The 7,735-nt window shown below is 36.4% G+C and overlaps 1 pseudogene; it reads right to left on the minus strand.

Moving 5' to 3' along the window:
* Window positions 1-5,733: 5,733 nt before the first annotated feature.
* The window catches only part of LOC107739908 (olfactory receptor 5B17-like), a 17,813-nt pseudogene continuing 15,811 nt past the window's right edge, over window positions 5,734-7,735 (minus strand).

Below are 7,735 nucleotides of genomic sequence, written 5' to 3' on the forward strand. Positions count from 1 at the left end.
CTCTCTCTCTCTCTCTCTCTCTCGTGCGCATGCGTGGGCGTTTGTGGAGCGTGCGTGAGTGGTGTGTGAGCGTGGCGAGTGCTGTTCGAGAGTGTGGTGCAGCGTGTGAGTTTTCCAAACATTTCTTTACTGTATCTTTCTCCTTTCTTTTTGTTAGTGGTTTTTAGTTTTCTTTCTGTCTTGGAGGCGGCGGCTGCCGGCGTAGCTGGTCAGCATGTCTGCGGGAGAGCGGTTTAGTTTTCAGAGTTTAACGCGCCGGCATGCTATTAAATTGTCTCCTCCTGAAGGAGCTTCTATAGAAGTTTGCAGTCTCGCGGTAGGTGAGATTGTTGGCTTTGAAAGCATTAAGTCGGCTTCCAGGATGAATAGTGCAGTTGTCATTTTTTTGGATGAGGTGGATAAAGTAAACCGTTTGCTTGAGAGCGGGATTACCATTAATGACACACACACACCGGTTCTGTCTCTGATAAGTCCTGCAAAAAAGGTCATTATTTCGAATGCACCCCCGTTTTTGAAGAATGAGCTTTTGGAAAAAGAGCTAGGGAGATATGAAAAATTAGTGTCATCGATAAAAATTATTCCTATCAGTTGCAAATCTCCTCAGCTTAAACATGTGGTGTCTCTTATGAGACAAGTTCATATGATTCTTAAGAAAACCGATGAAGAATTGAACTTGGTTTTTAAGTTCAAGGTTGAAGATTTTGACTATACTGTACATGTAACTACAGAACTGATAAAGTGTTTTGGGTGCGGAGCGGTGGGGCACGTGATTCGCTTTGTGCACGAATGAAAGACGCGCGGGCCGGTCGGCTGCCGATGCGGTGGAAACGCCGCCCGCTAGGGCTGATGGCGGAGCCGCTGCACCGATTGAGCCGCGAGAGATTATGCAGGTCTCAACAGGCAGATGATCGAGATGATAGTGGTCCGGGAGATGAGGTGGTGGAGGATTCAGATAATAAACAGAGTGATCAAAAAGTGCAAGATATCTCAGAAGGAGATTTAAATGTTGGTCACATAGCAACTAGAGTAGTGGAGTCAGTGTTGTTCAATGAGGAAGATGTTTTGATGGATGATGATTTTTCTAAAGTGTCAAACCAGAAGCCCAGAAAACAAATCAAACACTGAACAAGTCACAAGAAAAATTGTCAAGTACACAGGAGGGTGAAAGTGAATGTGAGGACACACAAGTGGATGCAGAAAGTGTTTACTCTTTTACCAAAATTCAGACCTTTTTGCAAAAAACAAAAGGAATGAGATCTGTCAAAGTCGATGCATTCTTTCCAGATTTGATTTTGTTTCTTAGCTCACTTAGGTTTTTTATGAAAAACACAGAACCTACAACACAATCAACATTTACTGATCAGGAAATATTTCGTCTTAAGAAGTTGATGGTGAAAGTTAAAACACAAATAGCAAATGATGTTTAAGTGTTTGTTGTTTTGTCTTTTCTTTTTTGCGGTTTATTTTATTGTATTGTTTATTTGTAGACCTATTTTTGTCATGTGTGACATAAAGCTGGGTTCCTTAAACATTAATGGTGCCAGAGAGGATGTGAAAAAAATTTCTCTTTTTAATTAGTTTAAAGTTAGGAAATTAAATGTTATTTTCTTACAAGAAACACATAGCACAATTGAAAATGAAACTGACTGGAAGAAGAAGTGGGATGGGGAAGTGTTTCTCAGTCATAAGTGCAGTAATAGTGGAGGTGTTGGCATCCTTTTTTTCTAAGGATTTTTCACCTATTTCATGTGTTACTGAAGAAATAGTTAAGGGTCGACTGTTAAAAATACAAGCTACCTTTGACAATGTGAAAATGTCCTTTATCAGTGTATATGCTCCGAATATAGGCATTGAAAGGGTGATATTTTTAAACATTCTAAACACTGTACTTAATAAATATAATGTGCATGAGTATATGTTCTTGGGCGGTGATTTTAATTGCACTGCAAATGCATCTCTAGACAGGAACCATCCTGAACCGTATAGAGCTAGCATGAAAAGCCTTATTATTTTAATTGAAACAAATGATTTATGTGATGTCTGGAGATTTTTTTTCACATTACTCAACGTCAGTATACTTGGACTCGTGCAAAGGATAATGTTTTATCTTTGGCAAGGCTTGACAGATTTTATTGTTTTAAACATCACATTAATGTTCCTAGAGGCTCTTCAATACATCCAGTTGGCTTTTCAGATCATTCCTTTGTTCAAGTTTCCATTTTTGTTAAGGATGTGAAATGTAATAATGCTTATTGGCACTTCAATGTGTCTTTGCTTTCAGATAATATTTTTATTGATGCTTTGAAGTATTTTTTGAGTGGTTATAAAAAAAACAAAAGCTGAATACACTTCTTTACAACAGTGGTGGGACATAGGGAAAGGAAAAATAAAGCAACTATGTTTACAATATACTCTCAATGTAACAAGGGACATGACTAAATCTATGAAAGTTTTGGAGAATGAGATAGAGGAATTGCAAGGATTGGCAAACTCCACAAAAGATGGAGAACATTTTAAAGATCTTAAAAGAAAAAAAGTTAGCTCTATCCAGCCTTTTGAGTTTTTCTACTCAAGGTGCTTTAGTTCGGTCACGGTATCAAAATATTGTAAAAGTGGATGCTCCCTCTCATTTTGTCTTTGGCCTTGAAGGAAAGAATGGACAGAAAAGGCTCATGCATTCTTTGCAGTCCAGTACTGGGCAGTTGCTGAAAGAGTCTGTAGAAATCCGAAAATGTGCAGTTGGTTTTTATGAGAAGCTGTTCAAAAAGGAATTCCAAGAGAATCCTGAGGTGGCACAGTCTTTTATAGAGACTTACCTAAGGTTTCTGAGGAAGCTATGGCAGAGTTGAATACAAAGATCTCTGCTGAGGAGCTGTATTCTGCGTTACAGAGCCTAAAAATAGGCACGGCTCCGGGGATCGATGGATTTCCTGTTGACTTTTACAAAGCTTTCTGGCCTGTCCTGGGAGAGGATCTACTGCTTGTTCTCAGGGACAGTCTAAGTAAAGGGCTGTTACCTTTGAGCTACAGGAGAACAATTCTCACTCCTCTCCCCAAGAAGGGGGACTTGCAAGAGATTAAGAACTGGCGGCCAGTGGCGTTACTCTGCACAGATTATAAAATTTTGTCCAAGGTGTTGGCTTTGAGGCTGAGAAAAGTAATGGAGCATATCATTCATGTTGATGAGACAGATTGCATTCGAAATAGGTTAATATCTGATAATATTTTTTTAATTCGTGATTTCTTAGATCTTTCCAAGTCATTGGGCTGCGAAAACGTTTTAATTTCACTAGACCAAGAAAAGGCTTTCGATAGAGTTGAGCATCAATATTTGTGGCAAACATTGGATGCTTTTGGTTTTAGTTCTAATTTTATAAATATGATTCGAGTCTTGTACAATGATATTGAGAGTTTATTAAAGGTCAATGGTTTCTTCTATGTTATGGCACCTATTATTGTGTATAGATCCTCCAACACAATTGCTAGCTAAGATACAAGCAATTTTAGTGGACTTCTTCTGGGACTGAATGCATTGGGTCCCACAGAGCGTTTTGTTCTTACCGAAAGAAGAAGGAGGCCAAGGACTCATTCATCTTGCCAGTAGAGGTGCTGCTTTCCGGCTCCAGTTTATTCAGAGGTTCCTGGTTGGACCCAAAGACCTTGTCTGGAGGCCTTTAGCCAGAACTATATTGTCCAGAGGTGGGAATTTGGGTCTTGCGGAGTCTTTGTTTTTAATGGACCTAAGTACTCACAAACTGAATAAACTCCCAAAGTTCTATCAAGGACTTTTTACTGTTTGGGGGATGTTTCATAAGCAGAGATCAATAGTGAATCTCTATTATGGCTGTTGAAAGAGCCTGAAGTGTATGGGACACATTTTAATGTAGAGGATACAACAGGACATTCCATGATGCAGTTGTTCGTTTCAGCTGGGACTGTCACACTGGGACATGTGGTCAATTTATGTGGACCCAATTTTCTCAATGCTGCAAGTCTAGCCTCTCATGTGGGAGTTCGATCCATTAGGCTCATAGATCAACTGCTCAGTATTTGGAAATGCAAACTCACAAAGACTGAACTCTCTTTACTAACTGACTACTGCAACGGTTTCTGTCAAAAAAATGTTGATGTTTCTTTTCCTGCTATGACTCTTTTCCCCAATTTTAAAGAATGTACTGGTCAATTCTTAGAGTCTGAAAGTTTTTTTACCAACAATTTGAAGGATATGGGAGGAAAAGTTATGTATAAGCTGTTTGTTAAAGTGTTAAATAAAAGTAAACTAAATGGTAGAGCTGATACTCCTTGGAGAGCTCATTTTGGAGTTGGTAATGAGATCAAACCTGTGTGGAGAGCATTGTACGAACTACCGTTGACAAAGAGAGTTCATGTGGGAGTTAGATCCATTAGGGTCATAGATCAACTGCTCAGTACTTGGAAATGCAAACTCACAAAGACTGAACTCTCTTTACTAACTGACTACTGCAATGGTTTTTGGCAGCAAAATGTTGATGTTTCTTTTCCTGCTATGAATCTTTTCCCCAATTTTAAAGAATGTACTGGTCAAATCTTAGAGTCTGAACGTTTTTTTATCAACAATTTGAAGGATATGGGAGGAAAAATTATGTATAAGCTGTTTGTTAAAGTGTTAAATAAAAGTAAATTAAATGGTAGAGTTGATACTCCTTGGAGAGCTCATTTAGGAGTTGGTAATGAGATCAAACCTGTGTGGAGAGCATTGTACGAACTACCGTTGACAAAGAGAGTAGGGGACTTGCAATGCTTGCAATACTGCATGGTGTCGTGGCAGTTAATGCTTTTATTTCAATTGTCAATCCCAATGTAAGTGTTGATTGTCCTTTTTGTTTACAGAGGGAAACTAGTGTTTCACTGTTATGTAGTTTGTGGCAGACTGAGTGCTCTTTTTCATTTGTTACAAAGAATGTTTACAATGTTTGGGGAAAGTTTTTCCAAACAAGTGTTTATTCTTGGTTTTAAATATTGTCAAAAGTGGAGAGTGAAATATCAATTGTTTAATTTTGTACTAGGCCAAGCAAAAATGGCTATCTACGTGAGCAGAAGAAATAAGATAGAAGAATCGGCAGATTGTGATGTAAATACAGTTTTTGTCAGATTGTTGAAAGCCAGACTGAAAATCTATTTTGACTTTTATAAGTCTACAAATAATATAGAAGAATTTAGAATCATATAGTGTCTTAAAAATGTGCTATGTTTTGTTGAAGAAAATGTGTTGTTTTTTGGGTTGATGTTGAGTTAATTTAGTGGTTTGTTTTTTTGGTTTGATTGTGATTTTGTTTTAAAAGCAATAAAGAGGTTTTTGGACCTTCTCTCTCTCTCTCTCTCTCTCTCTCTTTTAAACATAATATTCTTAAACATTGTTTGAAAATAAAATGGTTGCATATCTGTGAATGCATAAAACAAAACTGTTTTTTTAATGTTTTACAATCTGATCGAAAGTAAATCATATTCACAAGAGAGAGTTAAAATTGAGGAAAATATTTTAAAGAAAATTAATCAATTTTCAGATCAATTATTCAGTTTTATTTTGATTTATTTATTAAAAAAACAAGATAGTAGATAAATGATTAACAAGATAATTGCTTATAAAAGGAATGACAACTGTGCTAAATCATTATTTTCAAAATAGTACTCAGCAATATATTTATAAAAGTTTTTTTTTCCTTTTCAAACATAACAAACAAACATAACAAACATTTACTTGACACTAACTTTGTTTCTGCAGCAAAGTTTCAGAGCCCTTTGTCTTATCTCTTTGGTTTGTATACCATATACTAAAGGATTTAGTCCTGGTGGTACTAAATGAAACATTATACTAGCTAGTTTTCTATTTTCAGAATATTGAGGAGAACGATGGAAAAAAAAAAACACGATGGCACAAGAAACAAACATGATTATATAAACAGCTGTGTGTGTGTCACAGGTTTTTATGGCTTTGCTTTTAAATGCTTTGTTTTGGCTTCTTTTGCATACTGCAGAAATCTTTCCATATGTTATGAATACAGACCCAAGTGAGAAGGTAAGTGTAACCCCTATGCAAAATCCCTATAAAAGAAAAATATGAATGGTTTTGTGGCATATTTGTATGAACTCATTATCATTAATTGTGCCTTTAAAGGGGTCATATGATGCTGCTAAAAAGAACAGTATTTTGTGTATTTGGTGTAATGAAATGTGTTTATGCGGTTTAAGGTTCAAAAAACATTATTTTCCACATACTGTACATTATTGTTTCTCCTCTATGCCCCGCCTTTCTGAAACGCGTCGATTGCTGACTCTTAACTTTTATAAAGAATATCTCTTTGGATTTGAGACTTTAGTCTTTGCAACTTTACAGATCTTCTTTATGCACCAAGAGCTTGTAACACTCCAAAGAGAAAGGGAAAATTGAAATCGCATCATATGACCCCTTTAAGTCACCTTGGTCTGTGGAACCTGATATCAGAAAATCTGCCTGGTAACAAGAGTGTGTTAGCAGATGGAAATTTGCTATTGGTGGAAAAAAACAAGAAGCTCCGCCATTTTGCTGGGGCGATGCGTGCGAGTATTGGCAGAGAGTGATGAAATGATCTGTGGTGGAGATGCAGGGAAGTTTGAACTGATTACTCTATAAATGCATTGTATTTACATAAATTGCAAACTGATAATCAGTGTAAAAAGATGATTGAGGTCGTCATGAACACTTGAACCATTGGATTGAAGCTGTATTTTGTCAGGTGTGAACTTGAATCTCGGTGAGTGTGAACAAGCTTAAAGAGTTTAAACGATCTAACATTAACTCCTAAATAGTTAAAAGAGGAGATTCATATTGTTGTATTTTGTCTCTAATGTTTTTTTTTCATGTTATGATCAAATTATTTCTGTGAGTTTTGAAAGAATTATCACCTCGATGTGTACAAACAAATGCTGTAATGTTGAGCAGCCATTTTAATGCATGGTTGAGGACACGTAATGTGATTTTGTGATTTGAGAAACGCGAGTATTACCGACTTGATGTAAGAGTTGTATGCATAGTTAAAAGCTATGTTGAATATTATTAATTAGTTAGAGTGAAGTCACGTCGTTGACGCAAATTCACTGTGAGCTTTATCTATCTCAAATATGTATGTTGAGTGAATTGAGCACATGATTGTGAATGTTTAAGGAATTGAATTCATGATTTAAATTCATTAATAATGTTTAAAAAAGAGTTTAATGTACATTAAGGTCCATATAAATTGATTGTGAGTTGATTGAGTAATATGATATGAATGTGCCTGTTTTATTGCAGGCCAGGTTTTTTGTATGCATTTGAATTCTTCCGGAGGGAAGATGGTGAGCCAACCACCCTTGATCGTTGGATCCATGTAGTCATCGATTGCTGCTGGATGTCTCATGTGATAACACTGTGCGGTAGGATCTCAGTGGACCCTTGAATGCAGTTTTTTCCCTTTCTCCTAAATTCCAGATTGGGATTGGATAGAACATTTTTCTTGTTGAATTCTTTTATTTTTATTTTGCTTTACCTTGTTTTTTGGAACCAAAAGACAGAACTGATTTCCACTAAAGGAAACATTTTTTTGGTCACCACACTTTATTTATGTTCTTGGAATAACAATTGTGTTATATTTGTTACTTCAATACAGTTCATGTGAAATGGTAATTTGTGTGGTTATCAATAACTTTTGGTTGTGCAATTCACTATACTAGAATTCAGTGA

This window comes from Sinocyclocheilus rhinocerous, unplaced genomic scaffold, assembly GCF_001515625.1.
Source record: "Sinocyclocheilus rhinocerous isolate Xijiao unplaced genomic scaffold, SAMN03320098_v1.1 scaffold2210, whole genome shotgun sequence".
NCBI lineage: Eukaryota > Metazoa > Chordata > Actinopteri > Cypriniformes > Cyprinidae > Sinocyclocheilus > Sinocyclocheilus rhinocerous.